Source organism: Telmatherina bonti (assembly GCF_933228915.1).
Source record: "Telmatherina bonti genome assembly, chromosome: 1".
NCBI classification, from domain to species: Eukaryota; Metazoa; Chordata; class Actinopteri; order Atheriniformes; family Telmatherinidae; genus Telmatherina; species Telmatherina bonti.
Window position 1 is genome coordinate 38,074,941 of NC_136619.1, and position 22,980 is coordinate 38,097,920.

The 22,980-nt window shown below is 37.8% G+C and overlaps 1 protein-coding gene across 1 annotated transcript in view; it reads right to left on the reverse strand.

Moving 5' to 3' along the window:
* LOC306756389 (protein kinase C-binding protein NELL1-like) overlaps positions 1-22,980 on the reverse strand; it is a gene marked incomplete at its 3' end in the record, with an annotated part of 316,128 nt that overhangs the window by 216,457 nt on the left and 76,691 nt on the right. The window lies entirely within an intron of this gene.

Genomic DNA, 22,980 nt, shown 5'->3' on the forward strand with positions numbered 1-22,980 from the left:
CATTTTCTACTTTTTCTGCAAGAGAGACGTTTCACATGCTTGTAAAGAAGAAACTTTATTGGATTAAAGCCATTCTGAATTAAAGGATAATGTGCTTTTTTATCTGATCCAGCTTAGCCACGAAATCCATCATGGGGTATTGTGAGAGTACAAGTATAGTACACTTTCCAAACACACACATTGCCTCAAACCCAATCCATTTGCGAACAGGAATACAGTTAAGATATGCTTTGAACAAAATGAAGAAGGAAACCTTCCCTTTGTGGGTGCAAATTACGGCCCTGTAAAGCAAACATGCACATCATAATTAGCATGATTCTCCAATGAAGTCCATTTAGTGCCACTGGATATGAAATCTGGCTCATTTGCATGGTAATTTGTGCATTGCTGTACAGAGAGGGCTACCAATCAGCACTTATGGTAATGTACTGTTGTGTTGCTGTAGATTTGACTGCATCTGTGTGATTACAGTAACTGAAGAAGAATAAAAATGTTTGGATTACAATGTATTTCTTGTTGCTACATGTAGATTGCAAAGGCCTTACACATCCCAGTTCAATAAAAATTTTAACATGATCAGTCTTAAACAGGAGACATAAGAAGACATAAAAGAAAAAAAAAAGTCAATGGGAATGATCCTGTTCTCTGATGTTACCAAACCCTAGAATGTTGTTTATATAGTGTCTAAACCGAATATTTGAGCACTCACATTACGTGTTACAACTACATCTTGCTTCAGAGCACTGTGTCACAATCTGGTAATTACATAGACGCATTGTCTGCTTTGGAGAGCATCATAACTAATTAAGCAAAAAACACAAGAGGACATTATCAGAAGGAATTGGTTTAGAAAGAGAAAAAAAGAATAAAGGAATATAAGAAGAGTTAGCATTGGATTAGCTTTTACTGGCTGGAGAGAGCTCAGAAAAGACAGGATGCAAGAAGGATCCTGAATCCGCCTCTGTTGGGGGCCAACAGTCGGAAAATCTGCCAAAGTTCAGTAGCAAGTTTTTAAGGTCATGATTGTCACGCTTATAGTTTTCTTTTTATTTAAATGTCACTTTTCCTTTACATTACACAAGAATTTCATCAGCGTTCGTGTTTTCTTGATTTTCTGCAACGGATAGTACTTCCTAAGCAATACTGTAGTCCAGGAGTGTCCAAAGTCGGTCCTCAGGGGCCGCTGTCCTGCAGACTTTCAATGTATTCTTGCTTCAACACACCTTGAAACCAGGATTGTGGCCCTCCAGGACCGGAGCTGGACACCCTTGCTGTAGTCACTCCTGCTTCAGGAAAGCCTCCACAGCACTGAAGCCTCCAGAACACAGACTGTTCAGAGGACAGGATTTGTGCAGTAGCTCTGAACCTGCACACTCCCTTTCCTCTGCATAAAGACGTCATTTAAATGTCTGAACATAGTTCTCAGTCTGGAAACTGATTTACGGGGCATGGATGTGCCATCTGTGGAGATGGATACCCATCACATACCATAGGTTTTAACTATGACTCAACAAGCAGGTTTATGGAGCAACAGTACACATTTACACAAGGTTGTTTTGTCTTTCTCCGACTGTGTGTTTGCTCTATGGAGGTGTGCTCTGTAACACGCCATCACACTCATTCTCTAATCTCCTTTCCATAGAGGATGAGAATGTTATAACGGTGGCAGAAACATGTTTGAGTTTGTTATTATATTTTATTTTTTAAAAGTTAGGATGATTTAATAGTTGTATTATTCTTAGTATTATTATTTGAACCTTTTATTTCCCTTCAGGGATTAATAAAGTATTTTTGCATCCTGTAATATTATGTTTCTTTTATAATTTTGAACATTTTTCACAATCAATGAGAGCTTGTAGCATCTTACACCAAATCTGAACCTGCTATTCAGTATTTAACAATGGACTCTAATTCACTCCGGTATTTAGGTTTCTCCTTGTCAATGCTCCAGCACTTCATCACATTACATGACTTTAGGTTCAGCAGTCCTCATGTTATCATGTTAAAACACACAAAAGAGTAGTGATCGCATCTCTTCAACTGTTAGCATCACACTTGTGGCCTGAGTCTTTATGATCAACTTGGTAAGCTGCTGATTAGTAAAGATTTCTTCTCAGAACATGCTGAATAATAATAATAATATATATATTTCTATGAACATATTATTTTGTTCTTTTTACGTTTACAATAAAGATAAAACTTTTGAAGAGCAGAGAAAGAGCTCACATTGCTAACTGTGAATATTCAACACAACTGTAGTGACTTTCCAGACTTTAACAGCCTTTTTATGATTGTGAAAGTTGAAGTTTCTCTCAGTTTTTGTGACTGAAGGTAACTCCTACCAAGGTGAGTTTATCTGATTGTGATCAGAATTTCTATTGATCTTAAACAACATGGAAACATGTAGCATAGCTGCTGCTTTAAGTACTAAAGTAAGCATCCTCAAACTGTGCCAATGTGTTAGCAAGAGACTGTCATGCTTTTCTTTGTCCCAAGATTTAGATTTTTCATCAAAATGCAAAATTATACCAGTATGACAAGGACAATATAATATGGCATATGATCAATACAGTGGACGCATGTGATTAAGTGCAGACCGCTTTGTTTTCATTAAGTATTACTTACACTGAACAACCAATTTTTAAAAAACTGAATACTAAATTGATCAATATTCCTGGGTAAATTCACATTTTTACAATATTTTGCCAGAATCCTGTATTAACCCCCTCTTGTCTTGACTTCAAGGGAGCCTGTGTATTCAGAAAGCTGTCAACAAAGTCCTGCGTTATCAACCACTAAAAAGATCAACCATCAGTCTCACATATACTGCTGAAGTGCCACAAATGAGTTGAACTGAACGGGCTCAGCTCAAAATAAGGTTCTCCAACCAGCAGTAAAGTATATGCATGAATTATGGATTATCAATACACATCTAGATACACACTGTGAAAGTAACATGGTTGAAACCCATTATGTTTTTATGACACGCTGCATCTGATCAATTATATCAAGCAAGAGACAAAATAAAAAGAAAGTAAAGATAGTTGAGGAAAGTAGAGCATCCTTGCTGAAAAGAGAAGAAAAACAGTTGCCTTGAAAGTAGAACTTATCCTAATAAGATGGCAGATGTATCATCTTTAATGGATAAAGCGACCCAAATTCCTTTACCCCAAGGTTGCTGCTGGGGAAAGGACTGGTTTTACCTGTGGTATGTACATGAAAATAGAGTCTAATCTGGCTTTGTCACCCAATTCCCCAAAGAACTGCGTGCCTGCTTCCTCACTGTGTCAGATATCTGTAATTACTTCACCTGCACAATGACCTTATCTGTTGATAGAAGCTCCTGTCCTTTTCTGATAAGGGACGACTACTGTAGCTGCAGATATATTCCTTAAAAAAAAAGGGAAGATGGAGAGTATGGTAAGATGTGAAAGTATGTGTGTCCCCTGGGTATCCTTGGTGCATGGAGCTCCTACTGCCTGCCACACGGGGCTCGAGCGAGACTGCCTGCAGGAAGTGGGATAAACCCCGCTGAGCTCAACAGAGAAAGCAAACAGTAATGACACACTTCATCACACCTGACATAAGACAAGAGTGAACCTGGGACACAGGAAAACCATCAGGCAGCCTAACATGGTTAAACCTGTTCCTGCTAAACACTCGTACTGGCAACAAGGTCATGGAGGCTCCAGCAGGTTAATGACAGCAGTCTTCTTCTCTGCAGATATTTCCATTACTTAACAAGATGCTTAGCCTGATATTGACCAAGTGTGAAGTTATCAGGGACTAAAGCTGAGCTGAAAAACACAAGACCCAGCTGGTCCATGGGTCTTCAAAGAAGCATAGCACATCCTTTTCTGGACCCCTGTTTAAGGTCATGTCATCATTTGGCAAAGATTGCTTCAAATCTCAAGTCTGCACTGGTTGTCACCATGGTTTTCTTGAGCAAACTAATTAAACAATAATTTCTTACTTTTTTAAAGGATTAGGCCTTGAAAATTTTTGATTTAGTTGAATTTAGTTGAAGAATAACTCACATTTAAATATATGAATTAATTACTTTGGGATCACTGTTCTTTTAAATACGCTGATGGGATGTGATGATTGGTACAATTATTCAGAGAAATAAGCAATTTTACTATTACCACAATTATTATGCATTAAAACATTTTCACAACACTATAACTGTGTTAAATCATGTGCAAAAACACTCCTTAGAGGCTTTTAATGTTAATTTATCTTGATGGCCACATAGAATATAGCAACTACGTAAGTATCCAACAAACTTACCTCTGCTCTGTTAACAATAAATACATTATCATGGAAATTCTGGATTTCCTGCTGAAAACAGATGTGAAAGGCGACATGACCTCTAAACTTGGAAATATTCTTTCTTGAAACTACATTATTGGAACATTTCTTTTCAACCTTAAACTTAGAAATTAGAAATGTGGAGCAGGCTTTTGGTTTCATCTGTCCTTTAAGAGAATAACTTATGTAAAGAAGAATGTACATAAAAAAATTAAACATGGTTTAAATATGGCACCAACAGTCTGCACGGTTTCATTTGTTAGTAAAAAAAAAAAAAAAAAAGCAGTTTAATTTCAGGCTTCTTTGGATTGATTTGTTTTTTTTTACATATTTTTCTTTCACTCTTTCCTGCCATGACCTTTCCCATTCTGTCTCCTTCTACAGTTTGCATGTGGTTTTTATTTGTGATGTTGATGTCAAAGTAAAGTCTCCGTATTGCAGTATATAATACTACACTGTGTTAAGTACTTGTAGTAATTCCAACTCTAGCAGCTGTGTCATTCCCAGGTTCACATGCAGTCTTTTAAAATCAGGTTTGATGCGTGTTTAGATGCTCTCCACCTGTTCTAGAAAGTTCTGCTTCTGTAGTCATGCACTACATGTGTTGGGAGATCCGGCTTCCTCACACTGACTGAAAAGTTTGGGACAGGAAGACGGGATAAGAAGTGAGTGGCAAGTGCTGCATCAGTAGTATGATAGTTTCAGTATTTAGGAAATCCCAGCCAATAGCAGAAATTCATCTTTGCAGCCTAACTTACACAGGAAAGAAAAAACCCCAAAGGGTAAAAAGTCGGTACATCTCCCACAACTTCACTGACATTTAAAACTGTCCTTCATTAGGCAGCCTAGTGCAGCAGCAGGAGTAAATTACTCCAAAGCCTGTATGAGCTTCTGCCATGAAAGAAAGACCAAGCATTGATCTAAATGTGGGTTATTTTGCAGGAGTCGCCCCATTGATTCCAGCCCCAAAGGCCCCATATTTCCTCTGCGGTTGCATTGTGCGTCTTGTGAGTCTTTCACAATACAACCTTCCAGTGTTTTCCTGTGAGAGATCCAAACTGTAGCACAAACCCAAACCTGGACAAGAGCAACACAGTCAAGGTTACAGACTGGGTCATGGTACATTGCTAACCACATTTCAACTCATTATTATTCTCTGTATGAAAGCCGTTTCTTGTCAGGGGTATCAGCGATCAGGTGATGAAGTAATGAATGGCTGCTGCTCGACTGAGCGGTGCGTTCACTGCCCTTCACAGGAAATTAAAACGTTACACCTGAATTCTTTATTTTGAGGAAGATAGCTCTGTAAAGGCAACATTTAGGCATCACTCCTGTGTCTCTGTGACTTATAACATACAGAACAAAACATATTACTGAGCTGAGAAGGAAGAAAAAACAACAACAAAAAAAAACAAAACACTGGAGCCGATCATTCTGAAAAAGCACTGGAGCACAATGGAGAAAGCCTTCTTTGCAGCTCTATCATTAATCTAATGTACTATTCCATTATAACAGAATCTTTATGATAGTTTGGGTCTCAATGATGGGCTGCTTAACAGGTGGACACACACATACACACACACACACTTACAAAAAAGACTATACCTTCCAGCTCACTGGCTTTTTTAATGAGCAAAATAAGAATGTAATTTTCTGGCTGCTGGACACAAAAGCAGTCGTATCATCATGAGATCTTTAAGGTGGAGAGCTCCCAGTGTCTCCATGCCTACATTAGCAGAGTGTGTAATGAACAGACAAGTTAAAGCTTACATCCAACAATATGCTTGATCATGGAAGCGTAAAGATGTGAAAAAGGTCTATCACTGACGATATCACCCACGACTGAGGGCCTCTGGAAGAATCCAGCTCTATAATCAAGTTCGCAGATGACATCATGGTGACTGGCCTCATCAGCAGCAACAATGAGACAGCCTACAGGGAGGAAGTACAGCATCTGGTAACTAAATATGTGCTGACAACAGCTTGCTCCTTAACAGCAACAAGAGAGGGGAGCTCATCGTGGACTTTAGAAAAGAGAGAAGAAGTGTGAAAGACCCCATCCACATCAATAAAATGACTGTTAAACATGTCTCCAACTACAATTTCTGGGGACTCACATCTCCAAGGACCTTTCCTGGTCTGATAACACCCCCCATAGATCAAAATGACTTTCTAACACCTCCTTCCTTTTTTTCTAAGGACACTAATGAAACACCACCTGTCTTCAGCAACTCTGGTGAACTTCTGCCGCTGTGCTGTGGAGAGCATCCTGTCCAGCTGTGTCACAGTGTGGTGCAGAAACCGCTCTGTCGCAGGTCAGAAGATGCTGCAGCGGTTGGTGGAAAACCCTCTGAGGCATCAGGAACTGGAACACTTGGAACTGCACAAGTATGTTAAATTACTTTTAACTTCTTGTTATTGTCGAATCGTTGATGTTTTCAGCTCTTTGCAGTGACTCAGATTATTTGCTGGAGCTGATCAAATAGTCTTTGGAACATTTATGTTATGACATGATTTTGCATCATTGATCAGCGTGTCTATCAGTCTCTGCCTCATATCAGTCATACACGGTAGAGGTAAAAATAATGTATTAATCTTACCACACCTTTCGTCTTACCTAATCTTATCTCACATATTTTAAACATTTATTTGTACTTAGATAGGAGCAAGTGCAGAGTTTGGATTTAATGTGAGAGTGTCGGTATGCACACCATCCACCACTGGCATATTCTGGCTTTCTGAACACTGCTTCTCTTCAGGTCCAACGCTGCATAAACATTATCTCTGCATATCGCTGTCATTCTGGTCTGTTAATAGAATCCTGTCATAGTCTAAAAACCCAAAGAAAACATTTTTAAGACCTTGAAAGTTCATGATTAAAAATCAAAAAACTTATTTTTCATTAGTGCAACACGCATATTACTGAGTATCAGCCTCACATTTTCAGAAATTCAAACATCTTGTTGCGCTCTTGCTGTTTTAAAGTGAAACCTTCTGAAACCTTGTAATATGAGATCTGAAAACTGCTGTGTGCTTGTTTTTTAAAAAAAAAAAACCTTTAAAACCTTGAAACTTGAGTTTTAAAATGTTAAAATCTTTTGGAAACATTTTGTTTGCGAGCTCTGGGTGCAGGACTGTTTTTGTTTTTGCAGAGTTTCAAACCTTCAGTTAACCTCGGAGTTTCCCCCACAGCCCTGCAAGGTTGCAGTCTAGTGATTGTTTGGCAGCATCCTCTCACTGCTTTGGTCTGAAACTCTGAAACTGTGTCTCCGATCGTTTCTCTGGTGATCTATATAGCCTGATTCATACTTCACAAGAAGCGAGAAGTTTGTTCTTGCTCATGATGTGGCAAAAGCAAAAATGTTCTTTGTGGTCTGGTCCATTCATACTCACACTCATTTGTTTTCGTTCTTCCTACAATTAAAGTTTGCTCTGCTGTTCGAAGAATTATTCCAACCAACTCAAATTTCCCTGACTTTCAGTTTACCAGACTTTGTAAAGACATGCTTCACAGGTGGTCTGACTGTTGACGGGATTCTTTATGTCTGTGTTAATCAAGGTCAAAGATTTGAAGGCAGACTTATTGACCCAGTTCCATTAACCCTGATGAGGTGTCGGAATATGGGATTAGAATCCTGCTAGAATCTGAAAGCAAAAGAAAATTTCTAAGAAATGTTTACTTCATGAAGATTTCTGCCTGGCACTGAAGGAGACAGTGATTGGCGCTGTTTATCTGCTGATGGCAGCGTGTGCAGATCAGGGCGGAACATCATTCTTACATGGAAGAAATACTATTTTTATCCCCCGGAAACAAGAGCATGGAAAATGTTGGTGAAAAGTTGTCAAGCTGATGCTAAATTCTATGTGTCCGTATTGCTGTCCAGGATAAAATGGCCTAACAGGTGGAGACGTGGAGCTGTTCATACTGAAGGACGTTATACTCTGAGCTTTTGCAGCATTTTGACCAGAAAGTAAAAGAAATTTGGGAACACAAATGCATCATGTGTATGATGTCCTGCTGCTTTAAGGCCAGTTTTGGCAACACTGTCAAATATCTGACGAAATTTGAAGTAATTTCTTTACAAAGTTCTTCTGATATATGAATTTTATATTGATGAGTTGGTTGCCGGTTATTAAAAGAAGTTTATATCAGTGTACCGATATCAAACTATATGAAAATCAGACTATCTGAGATAACCAGATCAGATGCATCAAGCGTGGGCTGCTGTCTAGCATTGTCGGCCCAGATATCCATGCAGCTGTCCATGTTGGTAGGTGTTACCAGGCGAGGACAAAAGTAATAAATTACATGATGAAATTATATAAGTTACATCACTCAAAGTTGAACAATCCTTTGATGTTTCCATTCCTGTCAGACTTCTGCACCTGTTGACAGGTATTTTGTCCCACTGTTCATCAGAAAAATGCTCTAATTTGTCCAGGACTGATTTGTTTGTTTTTCTTTAACTTAATTAAATGACAAAACAATGTCTTATATCAATGAATTATAATGTATCACATTTTTAATTATTGTTCCCTATTTCTGTCTCCAGTTATCTGAGTGACTGTAATAAATTCAGCCTTTTTAATGAAATGGGACGAAGACATCTGAGGACGGCAGTAATTCATTTGTGGTTATTGGATACAATGCCGCTGTCCTCCCAGCTTGTATGCTGGACAAATGTGTGTGTGTGTGTATACATAAAAATAAATAAATAAACGGTCTGACTGGTGTGGTACCTACACCGGCGTTCTGCTGCTTATTCTTTTCTATCAGGCACAATGAATTCTGGGATAAGACAGGATGCATAGGATACATCTCTTGTATCCTTTGTTTTAAGCTAATCTGGAGCCAAATGAAGTGCGGATTTGAAGGGTGGACTCGAAGGAGCTTTAGGACAGCACTGTGCACGTCACTGTGACGTATGCAGGTGACGAATCCGCACTTGGAAGTGTGTAGACCCTGAATTAAGACACAGCCAACATCTCCTTATCAAGGTTTCATAACTGGATGTCAGCATTTCTTTAAATGGTCTTTAGAAATGTGAGAAAACTGCTTTCAGTGAAAACAAGTTTGTACTCATGTGAAACACTGAAAAATATCACAAATTCAGAAATAAAACAATGCATATGTACTTCCTACAAGGCACTTTAAAGAAAACAAAAAAAGGTAAATCAATCTTACACACACACTCAGAATTAATACAAAGGAAATCTTTACGAAATTAAATAAGCTTATTCCACCCTCACTGGTTTCTCTCATTTTTGTTCCATCCACCTCCGAGTCCAGAACTCCCAACCCACAAGTACAACGTTTGGCTTTTGTCTTTAAACCATTGTAGGTAGGACACACAACCTACTGACTGACTGAAACCAAGATAAGGCAGAAAATCAGCCTGCTTTATACCTTTAGTACTCCTTTTGTATTTCAGAAACAGTCTTATAAATGTATTCTTGACATCATGTGTTTCTGACTACAGCATCTGTGCCTGAAATTCTTCCAATTTCGTGCACCGATCGGAAGAAAAGCATGTCTAATAAATGAGCCGGAAAAGTCAAGAAGTTCTGTTCAGACCTGTTGCCATGACAACTGAAGAACAACTTACAAATTTACACAGATCCTGCAAACTAAACACAAAATGTGTTGCAGATGTTTTAATTGCAAGTGGTTTGATTTTAACCAGCTGAGATCTCTGTCACAGTGCACCTTCTTTTTTTGCATATCAAGCTCTAAATGTTTTAGGAGCAAAATACATCTATGACATGTTGACCCAGTACGATCCTTCCAGAACATCAGGTCATCTGGATCCAGTGTTTTTTATCGCTTCCCAGAGTCAGAAACAGACATGCAGAAGCTGCGTTCAGCTTCTATGCTCCACATGTCTGGAACAAACTCCATGAAAGTCTGAGATAAGTTTATGTAAATCCAGGTTAAAATTTTCTTTTAAGCTTGAACTTCTAAACTTAATCATGTTGTCAATAACATTTTTATCCAATGTTCTCTCCCGCTGCTCTTTCTTTTAAATTTTCATTTATGTTTCATATTTTCTGAACAAGAAAATGGCAAAAAAATGGATGAAAGCATGGATTTTATGAAGTTTCAGTCTCTGTGAAGCACTTTGAAACCTTGTTGCTGAACTGTGGGATACAAATAAACTTCCCTTATCTTTTTTTTGTTCAGAAGGTTTATTTAAAATATGTTAGGATATTTTATGAAAGATTTTCAAAACAAGAAAACACTTCATCGTATGCCATCTTAAAAGGACACTGAGAGAAGCTCGAGTTGATCTCATTGCACCCCTCCTCCTTTTTTCCAAGCCAATGTGCTGCTGATCAAATAAGTCCCTTTCTGTTTTTTTTCTCCTTTTTACTCAAGAAATGTTCAAATTTACATATTTACAAAACAAGCAAACATAAAAAAAACAACAAATATCAATGTTTCTCGAACCACCACCTTAGCCCCCTCCTTGCTTCTCTCAACTCTCAACATTATGTTGGAGATGTGCAAGGACTTTTTAACGCTGCGGCTTCTAGCAGGACAGAGAAATGTACACTTCAGTTATGTCTACAATAGCAACAATAAATTAAAGAAACTGAGAAAGTAGGATGAGACCATTACTGTTTTTTGTGCACATATGACCTTTGAACCCCAGTGGATGATGTCAAACAGAGGAAGCAAGTTACCTTCAAGTCAATGCTGAAGGTTGACTTTCATATCACAACCCAGGCTATGATCGGTTCTAAATAGGAAGAGACACTCGAGAGAAGTGCAAGAGCTGAACATTATAGAATGAAGCAAAGACTCCTGGGAAACACCGGCTAGTGTGCATGTGAAACGACCTTCAGGAAGGAATAGACAACCATGTTGTGGAAAAGAGCCACGGTCATCAATGTGATGAAGCATTCAGGTTTTGAACAAAGCATCGAGTGTCTGCTGCTCACTCAAAGGGGACTTTTCCTACATTTACCAATAAATACTGCAGTTATGTAAGCGTCTGACCTTGTCGAAGCTCTGCAGAAGCACTAATACAGGCAGGAGCCACAATGAGATGGGAAAGAAATGACCCGGAACAACATCCGATGGAATTTCCCTGAAAATGACGCACAGAGCTAAAAGGCTGGAAAGTCATCGGCTTCTGTATGATGGAGCGCAGTGCAGCCATTTTCTCTAAAAACATGCAATGTTCAAAGGGCTTTTTACAAAGCTCAGCACTGGATGTCACCTCTTTGTTCAGTTGAGTCAGATTTTTAGGAAGCACTGTAAATCATACTGGGATGTGCCAAACCTCTATTTATTAGTGTTCTGGGATTCCCCTTGTTGGTGGGAAAATACTATTTCAGGCCTGTCAAATTGTTCTTATTGGCCTTTTTCAAATAAATGGGCAGAATTTATACATCTGAGTAACATCCATCCATTTTCTATGGATGGATGGATGTCTTGCTGTGAGGTGACCGTGCTAACTAAAGCACCACGGAGCTGCCCATCTGTGCAACATGATGTCCATTTTCTGTCAGGCGGAGACTGACACTTATTCAACCCTTGAATGAAGTGCTTCTTGTCAGGTTGGAGTGATTCATAGCTTAGAGTGTAAAGTCACTTTAAAAAAAAAAAAAAAAAAAAAAAGTAAAACATTCCTCTGAAAATGGTCGGTTACAAGGACTGAAGTGAAAATGAGGGCAGAAGCAGCAAATATCCTTCAACAGCCTGGAGAAACCACATTATATGTTACAAGAAAATTCAAGCCTATATTCTGACCCCAGTATTACTGCAGGTCGCACAAGCATTTACACACACACACAAACACGGAGACTAAATCTGTCAGGACGGTGCTGACCTGTCGACTAGCCAGAGAATACAAAATCAGGAAGAAATGTCTCATTAACAACATTGTATTGTGACATTTTTACATCATCCTACACAGTTCGAGTCAAAACTGCCTCACATAAGGACAAAACATGTAAGGTTGTGTTGTGTCATTGGTGCAACAACAATGTTTTAGACACATTACAACACATATTATACATACACATACATATGTTGTATTATATATGCAACATACATTATATATAAACAAACAAAGAAGCTGCTAATCTAAACAGTGTTTACTATAACCTACAGATCCAAAGAGAATGTGGATGGTCATCCAAAACCTGGAGAAAAGGTACTGTGGCAAACGCTGGAAACCAGGGAATCTAAGATCACAAAAATAGGTTGTTGGGGTTAAATCTAATTTCTATTCCCAGTCAGACCTAAACCTGGAGAGGCAACGTTAAGCTTGTTGTATGTGGGAAAAAAAACTGCAGGTCTGCTGAAACTCCCAGCTGGTTTAAACCAAGATTAAAACATTTCTGCAGATTTTTATTTATTTTAGTTCTTGCATTTTTAAAAAGGTCTTATTTTTCTGTCTTCATTTCATGTTTATTTCTTTTCAATGTTTGTTTTTAATGTATTTTTTCATGCTTCCTGCCACCTGCTGCAGTGCTGTTAATGTTTTACATAAAGCACTTTGTATTCTCCTGTACATGAAGCGTGCTTTACAACTTGCATTGCCTAGAAATGAGTCATTAATGCAGTTGCTACTTCACAGGAGTATCTTCTGGGATGTTCTTTCAAGCCGTTTCTGTCCTCCACGCTGGACATATAGATAATCAGAAGCATGAAACAACTGGACATGATTAGATCCACAATGGTAAAAGGGATGATTGAAAAAGAGCTCAGTTTTTCCATGCCTATGATAACATTATCATTCATTAAAATGGCGTAACTGATTGGGATCATTCGTTGACAGAGAAAAGAGGAATAACTTGTGTGAATCAGTCAATGAGCTCTGAGGGAAGCCACATTAATCAATGAACAGAATAAAGATAATTACTGACAGAGATTGACTATTGTCAGAAATGATGAGATTAAGTCCGCAGAGTGGATCTGCAGCAGAAGAAAAGGCCAGACAAGCCATAAATGTGTGTAATTAGTCACGTCTGGACTGAAATACTGAGGTCGAGCAGCTTGAACACAGACTCCTCCCCTGAGAAATCTGGATCCATTAGTGTGATTTTCACTTTTGGGTCACAACCAAACTGCTACAAGGTCAGGCACTAGTCAAAAACAATAAGTTAAAAGCAACATTAAAGCTAGGTGTGGGGGGTTTCCTACTGCATCAACTCTTCCAACATGAACTCAGTCAACATGGCTTCATGAGAGTTTTAATAAGATTTCCCACAGCTTTACTTTAACCAGCAAGAACACACCAAGTGGAAAATCATGTATGTAACGTAGTGGAGTGGAAGTGAGGCGTCAGTAGGTTTAGTTTGCTAAAATACAGGGTGGGGTCTTGTTAATGGATGTTACTGTTTGTGAGTGGCAGAGAACAGACTTTTGACTGAAAAGAGGAGATGAGCTGCATATTATTCTATCAGAGTGTTGAAGTAGGGCTGGGCGATATGGCCAAAAAATAAAGTCTCCAATTTTTTTAAACCAAATCCGATTTCTAATTTTAATCGATTTTTTTCCCTTTACTGTAAAGAAAAAGAAAAAAAATTACAAATGTCAAAAATTATTCTTTTTCAAAAATGCTTTTATTGCGATCAGCCTAGAAGTTTATCTGAATTTAAAGTGCAACTAAACAAGCTGTTAAACAAGATTATAAAAAGAGATGCAGCCGCTGCCACTGTAAACATTATAAGTAACAACATGTTTGTACTTAGTGTGTTTCCACTGTGAGATAGTTTTTAAGTTTTGATCATACATTTAAGAATAGGCCTCACTTCACTTGTGTAACTTTATTCTAAAATAAAAAACTGATAAATAAATAAATAAAAATGCCTCCTCTTGCAAGAAAAATAGTGATTCCTTTTAGAGTATTCAGACATTACATAACCAAAACAATTTCCCACATTGGCAATGAGGTCATAAAAATGAATGTTTCTTTACACTTAACATGTGTTTTGAGAAAATGGACCTCTTTGATCCAAAATACTATTTTTAAAAAATCCCTGAATGTTATTAAAGCTATATTTCTAACATACATGTATGATTACATTCTTGCTGTTTCTTGTTTAATTTACACATTTTTGGCAAGAAAGATGAGCCTGTCAGCTGCATCTGGCTTCAGACCCCTGTGGCATGTGACAGTGCCCCCTCCCACATGAGCAAGCAAGTAGAAAAGCATAAAATAACGCTACGTGCCCACTTTGCATTAACTGCAATTACGAAACGTGATGCTAATGTGCTAAACATTGTTCAATGGAAACACCCACAAATCACAACTGTTGTTTGTCAAAACATACAAATATTGTTTTTATTTTGCAACAAAATGTAATGGAAAGCAGAGGGGGCACTTCTTGTACGTTTCTAGCTGCCATGTTGTTGTGTTTATGCGGTTCTGTGGGAAACCAGCGGGAGCGCGCTGACGTCCCTATAAGGTACGGAAGCCCAAAAGGTGCTGGCGGGGCAAAAAAGAAAATCCCGATTTTCGTAAAAATAAATCGTCATAAACAGCAAATTCGAAGTAATCGATTAAATCGATTGATTGTCCAGCCCTATGTTGAAGCTTTAAAAGTAAATCCATGGTTGTGATATTGTCCTAAAGAATTGCCTTCATAGGAATATAAACTTCCTGCCACTATTAGGTTTTCTGTCAAGCTGCAGAATGTGAATTACATTTCTATATAGAACTGTTACCATTCTGTGCATAAACAGTAATAGTACGTAAATGGATATGTTTAAAAATAAATGATTCTCGAACTACAAAATGAGAGTGTAAAATTAATTCTGCTGATCATTAACTTTGATATTAGATATTTATAAAAGCAGAAATGATGTTTGTATTGGTTTGTTTCAGAGGGTGTTCCCCTTTTTACAAAGTCATGATATATACTGAGATCCTTAATCCCACACAAAGTCCTCCCAGCACAGAAACGGCATGTTGGACATGTTTTTACTCTGCCATGTTCATTTTCTTTTAGGGGAGGGTGGAGGAGTTGATCTCAGACAAGGCCGGCTGAGGAAATTCCCGTGAACTCTCCGGTTTGTGATCCACCTTCAGATTAAGTGTAAATCCTAACTCAAGGGCAAGAAGCATCGACTGGGACACAGAGACTCGTGCAATGCAGACAAACAAAATGACAGGTACATATTGAAGAGGCTGCCCTGCAGAAAGCCAGAGGATTTGGTGCTTGTAAGAGTGTCAAAGGCCCAGATGATGCATACATGGATCGAGTCAAACAGAAGTGTCTGTTTGTTTTGTTTCACCAACCCCAAACCCCAAATCCTTCATTAACAAAAAAAAGCCTCCATTCTGTACCTGTGTTGTTGAACAGCTCATGATAGGTTGTGTTTGTGTTTTTTTAAAATAGTGTATGATCACAATCTAAAAAAGAAATAAAATAAAAAAAACAACAACATTTTTGTACTTTTTGAAAACTGCACCGTTATTCATCCAGCAGTCTCAAACTCTGCATATGTTTTTCTTTTTTTCAACAACTTTGCAACTATTAAGTCACATTCCTGGATGTCCTGGTGTGGACACATTCTGCAGGAAGTGAACCTGAGCTGGAGCGTGTATGTCTGCTACTGAAACCATTTTAAAAATACAGATTTTTACGTATGTGTCTGTGTGTGTGGTTTCAGGACAGATGTGTGTTCAGGGAGAAATTAGGTGCCGAGATGTCCATCCATCCATTTCTTAAGTGCTTAGTACAAATAAGGGTTGCGGGGAAGCTAGAGCCCATTTCAGAAATCAGTGGGAGAGAGGCAGGGTCCATTCTGGACAGCTCGCCAGTCCATCCAGAGAAACAAACGCTCACAATCACACCTAGGGACTTTACAGCACAGGTGACAAACTCCATTTCTCAAGGGCCGGTATCCAACAGGTTTTTGTGGTCTCCAGGCTCCAACACACCTGACTGAAATAAATACACAGCTTGACAAGAAGCGGCTGGATCCATTTGAGTTGAATCAGGTGTCTGTAGATGGAAACAACAAAAACCTGCCGGATCCCGACCGTCGAGGGCTGGATTCAGACTTCCCTGATCAACATGCATGTCTTTGGGAGGTGAGAGGAAGCTGGAGTACCTGGAGAGAACCCACACATACATGGGGAGAACACGTAAATTCCACACAGAAAGGTCAGCGTTTGAAACCCCCCCAGCCGAGGCTCGAACCAGCGACCTTCTGGCTGTGAGGATGCAGCTTCTTCCAGTCAGCCTGATTTAGACTCCTGTCTGTTCTCCTGCTATGTGCACTTCTTTATTTCTCTTCTTTTGACAAAGTTTCTTCATTTCTTTGATGAATCTGCTGTGGTGCATCTGTAAAGGGACATCATCCCAGAAAAGCAACTGGTTTCTCACCAGTCCAACGCTGCTGGGCAACAAAAGCTCCCAGAACGAACATAAATGTCAACTTTAGCTAAACAAGTCTAAAACAGTTTTAGTTTAGAGATTGAGAATGACTAGAAAAACAAGCAGAAATCTGTAAAGAATTTATATGTAAAGACGATCAACGCGACCAACAGCAGAACTAAACTGTCTTCAACCTGAAGAAAAAAAAGTGTGTGTTGGACTTCCAGCAAACGTTCAGTTGTTGCTTTGTTTTAATCTGCCAAGCACCACTTCAACAGTCACAAAAAATAAAAAAATAAATAAAGTTATGGTTTTAGACACCTGTCAACTCTTTACGAGCCGAATCATGCTTGATATTTTCCATGATTGCTCATCTGTATGCTGGACTAACTGTGTCTGGCTTCCAGCTTTCTACTGAACCAGCAGACAAACATCTTAATCAGCACGATGTCAAACTATCCTGCTGTAAAATCAGCGTTAAGTGGAAGAGTTTAGTTGAAAACAAGCCTTTCATGTCCAACATTTGTTACAACCTGGGTGTGAAACACACATTTAAAAAGAGGAGGTAATGAAAGTCTACAGGGTAGAAGTCTGACGAAGGATGGGGGGGGGGGGGGGGGGGGGGGGGTAAACTGTAACCTCCCACGTTTAGAAATGCACTGTTAGAAATTGCTGTAAATTAACCCCAAAATATCAACAGTATTATCCTGTTATTGTTAATTGCAGTTCATTGCTGTTAATTTAGGTTGATATAATTACTTAAATGAAAGATAACAGTATTCTACAATATTATTGCTCGGAGGGGAAAAAAGACAGGACTTTACAGTATTTTTTGCATTGCATCTTGGGAACTGAACACTGCATGGAGCCCACATGTGTTGAAGTTGGGATTTTTTTTTATCCATCTTCATCTCGTGAACTGTAAGGTGAGTGCTTCTTTGTTTTGCCTTTGAATAACTTCTGAATTCAACACATATTGTGCTGTTATGATTTGGTTGCCTATATGCCATCAGATCTTAAAATTAATAAAATATTTGTAATGTTGTATTATTAACTATACGTCAGCGAATCATTTATTAAAACGGGTTTCTTTATGTAAATTCTTGTCAAATTGAATAATGCACACGGGACTTGACTCAGATTAACGTGAAAGTTTTCCAGTCTGATTTGAGACTGATCTGACACAAACAGCAAACCTCGGAGTGATTCTAACGTCGGATCACCTGACTGCCATCTGAAGCGGTCAGTGCTTCCAGCTATGGTTAACTTGTAGCCTGCAGCTATGGAAAGTTTTATGCACGATATTCCGTCCCCCTCTGATCGGCAAAAGGTGGATGGTACTGGAATGGCAAGTAACTTCTTAAACACTTATTTCACGGTGGAAGCAAACTGACAACGTGGTGGGACCGGAGCTGGAAATAAATCGGATCTTTCATTTTACAGGGTGAGTTGCATCCAGTGTTTGCTAACTTCTAAATTCTTCTTCTGCAAAGTGCAGCTTTACAACAACGTTGCAATTTAAATGCTGTTCCGTTGCTGTCACTTAAGCATGGGACTAACAAAATAATTAGCCAACAGTAATTTTAAAAGTTTGACGAAGGTTGCGCAACTACGTTTCGGAAAATTTCGTAATGTCTCGGTACCGCTCGTTACATGTGTGATATACAGTTGTGCTCCTATGTATTCATCCCCTTTCATTAAAAAGCTGAATTTAAACAGTCACTCAAATAACTGGAGACTTAAAAAAGGAACAATAACTATAAATTTGCAAAAATATAATTTAGTAATATAAGACACTGTTTTTTCATTTAATTGAGTTGAAGAAAGAAAAAAAACAAACAAACAAATGTGTCCTGGACAAATTAGAGCACTTTTCTGTTGAACAGTGGGACAAAATACCTGTCAACAGGTGCAGAAGTCTGACTGAGAGGAACAGAAAACACCTGACTGATTGTTCAACATTTATTATTAGTAATATTAGTTTATGAGTGATGTAATATGTAATAAATTATCTTATTTGTTTGCTTTTTTTAAAAAAAAAAAATTCTTTTGAACCAGAATTAGAAAATAATGTAATGATTTTCATAAATTTTGTATTTATTATTACTTTAGTAAAGTTCAGCTTATTTTACAGGCAGGTGTTTTTTTCCTTCTTTAATGAAAGGATATGAATAAATATGAACACAACTGTATATCCCTCTATTGACAGGATAAAATCTTTTCGGTAAGAGTGCTGTGGTTAGTTTGTTTCTTTAATTCTGGATCCTGTCAGTCCAAATTAGTGATAGGATATTAAGAAAGGTTCATTTATATTTACACTTTAGCTGTTGTGGGTTTGTGGGATAGTATTATTTTGCCAAACACAGAATAGGCTACTAATTGACTTTTGAGCAGGTGGACAGGTTTTTTTCAGATAGTTTTTAGAAAGGTTCATTTTAACATAATGACAAATCTAAAAACAAAAATAGAAAAAAATAAAACATATGACAAATATGTTCAAAAGGAGTGGAAAAAGCACAAGCTTATATAGAATCCCACCCCAGTGATGAAGTTATGCAATGCAATTTCACAATACACAATATGCACCGTTAAATTAATGTCCTTCTAGACCAGTTCATGATAAATATATTAAAATGATATTTTTTGTTAAAAGAATAGCATTTATTTGTGACTGTATGAATGATTTTCTGTTTCCCTTGCATGCTTTTGCAATGTAGCAATGACATAACAAAACAATTTAAAGTCAATGCTGACACAGACATTGCTTTGTAGTTTCAGGTGAAACACCAGGAAGCTGTATTCGCCACTGGATGATCAGCCTTGAAGAGCACATTATCTGTGAGGGCATCCAGCCGACTTTTCTGACTGGACTTGCAGCTCTTTTTTCTACTTACTACGCCTTCAATCTCCAGTACCAAGATGAGGCTGCATGCACACTCGAATTCATTCAAAGGTGAGATGCCTAGATGCTTACATTCTTCAGCTACTATTAGTTGATGTGTAAAGAATACTAACTGCCCAAAACATTTGATGCCTGGAGCTTGTTACAACAACTGTCCTGCCACTAATTAGGACAGTGAAAACTACCACTGTCCATGAATCCTTTCAGGTGTTCAGGTGACAATTCATAACTCCAGAAAGAAATGCTAAAATGTAACAGTACCTACACTTAACTTCATGTTATAAAGGGCAGTGTTCTTGATACAACAATAGAATTTGTTGTGTTTATATTTGTGAGTAAACCCTAAATAGTAAACACCAGTTCTGAACATACACATTTATTTTGCAGGCAGTTCATTGGGATCAACCCAGAGAGAGGGACCAAGGCCAGACGGGGCAAGTTTCCATCAAAGAAGACTGGAAAGATCACCCAGAAGAAGGTGACATCCATCAACCCTCGTGTCTCCAGTCTTCTGAAGAGGCTCATAGACTTTAAATGGGACTTCATATAAAACAGTCAGCCCGATCATACACTCACACACACATTTTGTTTTTGTAGTCACTAATTCTTGGTCACAGCATCATTGACTTAGTTGTTCAGTTGTTCACTCGGTCACTTTTTCAGTTATGCACAAACTCACTCAGTCACTTTTGTTTATGTACAGAGTTGTCAAAATATAGTACTGATCATTTATATTATTTTTATGACTGAAATAGAAGTGTATTTATCGGAATGAGCTTTGTGCTTTGTTATTTTCTACCCATTTTATAAGAATGTTTGCAATTTCATTCATTGAAATTATTTACTTAGTTTCTTAAATACTGATTAATACTGCACTTTTGTTGAATTACCCGAGCTTAAGTTGTTAAATTTTTAGTTTACCTCATTAACATGTCTCAGGGTTTTACTTTTTATTCATAAAAGACATTTAAAGTTATTCAAAAGTTTAATAAAGAGAAATGTTTTGAAAAGACAATGAAGTTGTATTGTTTGTCTAAAAATGTCAACAATTTAAAAAAGCAATAATTTAACATATCACAAGACTTAAAAAAAAAAAAATCATAGTTTTATGCTAGCAGTCCTTTACTCAGTAACTTATACAGTAGAATGCAAATTGTGTTTGTACAGTAAGTGTACAGTAAAATCTTGTAAATATACCTCTTCTGAAGAAATGTAAATTAGCATTAATTAACTGCAAAACTTTCAGTCAGTATTTTACTGTAAAGACATAAAATAACAGTTTTATGCTGTATTTACATAAAAAGTAGTAAACTGTACATTTCAACAACAGCAAGGCGCTGTTTTTTTGCAGTAACTTGCTGGCAACTGTGCTGTCAGTTCTTTACCGTTTTTTAACAGGACAATCTTTAACAGTGTGCTTAACACCATTTAATGAGTCTTGAAATCAATAAAATGGAGTTCAGTGTAGGAACTAAATCACTTGAATTTTCTGAATGAGTCTGAAACTTAGCTTTTAGGATGGATACACTCCTAACATCTGAGTAAACCAAGCAGGTTAGAAGTTCCTTTACGTTTCCTTTTTTATTAAAAAAAAAAACAAACAAAAAAAAAAACCCGAGCAAAACTTCTGACTGAATGTTTCATTACAAAAAGAATCCAGTAAATGACTGCCATAAATCAAGATTAGGAATACATTTGGATTAAAAAGTTTTTTTTTTTTTCTTTTTACACATTTCTGTATTTTGACTCAAAGTCTGAGCAACAACTCTGCAGCATCTCTGCCTCACACCAACACTCAAATAAAAACTTGGTTTTTGCTCAGTAATCAAACCAGGGCAGGTTATAGAAACAGGGAATAGGAATGAAGGAAAAACCGTATTTGTCCTCTTTGCTGGACATACAAAATACCTTCATGCGGGTCCAAATAATCATAGAACCACACCGAGTTCTCCACAGCAGTCAACAAAACTCAGCCGACGTAAATCAGCCCTTAACTTTAAATAAAACAAAATCTGACCACTTGCTACTGCAGATCTTTTGTTATTTTAGAAAAAGAAAATAAAATATTACTGTTATAATAAAAATTTCTAAGTATCTCAATGAGCTTCTGCTAAAGGTTTAACTATACACCTGACGTCAGGCAGAAGTTACAAACAGGCTCGCATTTTCCAGCAGGAAGTTCTTGTTTGGTTTGGCTCAGAAACATGCAATTCATAAAATAACGTTGAAAGTCATGCCTAGGGTCCACAGTGGTGTTTCTGTGTAGTTTGCATGTTATCCCTGTCTACGCGTGGGTTCTCTCCGGATACTCCAGCGTCCTCCCAACAACACAACAGGCATGTTATGTTAGCTGCTAGCTGCTATGGTTAACTTATCACATGTTGTAGGTCGTTTTGCCACATGGCTGTAGAACAGAATACGTACAAATATACAGTATTACAACAATGACTGCAGTGTCTTCACCCTCACTTACAGTAAATATTATGTATATGACATAATGTATTATATTCCGTTACAAGCTTGGCTAATAAGGTAAGTCTTAAATCATATCCCTACCAGTAATAATTGAAGGATTACAGTAAATTTACATATTCACCTCTTGATTTTGTTTAGTAATTCATAAAAGACTAAGATCTTACTATTTGTAAGGATTGAGATTTTCCTGTTGACTGATTCTTACAGAAACACAGAAACTTCTTAGATTTCAGGTTGTGTTTCATCAGAGGGCAGACGTTCCTGCTGTGTGGTATCATAATAATAATAATAATAATAATAGTAATAATAAGTGGATCAGCTGAAACAGCCAGAAGAAGCCTCCAGCAAACATTAATAGCTCATACAAAGTAAGAAAAATACAAAAGATAAAGTAGGGAAATAGTTGCAAAGAGGTCTGTAACAACCATGACAGAGACTGAGGATGCAAATAAAAGGATAAAATAAATAAATGTATTAAAATGCAATATTTAGAAACAAAGCCAGCGTCCTCCTGAGACATCTAAGCTCAGCTTCAAACTCTGGTTTCAGAGCACCAACAGCCACAGCAACATGATAAATAGCAGCGAAGCAGCCCGTTCAATCTCACTTCCCTAATTACCTCAGCTCTCTTCCAAAGAACCGCATAAGCAAAAAGTTTTAATTCTACTTTTATTCCAATTATGTTTTGATTTTTTTTTCCCTCTCGCCAATAACGCACACTCCCCTCTTTTATCTTCACTACAGTATCATCAGACAGAGAGCCACTAGCGTGATAATTAATAGGCAGACCAGCAGTCTGATGGGTGTAATAGGCGTCTGGGAAGAATCAATATTACAGATGAATCCTCCACTGCATCATACAGCTTCACATCCACAAGAGGGGACAGAGTATTAGCTCCAGTAAAATGTACTCTGCCCATTCACACAGTGCCAGTCTGAAAACACTCATGTAA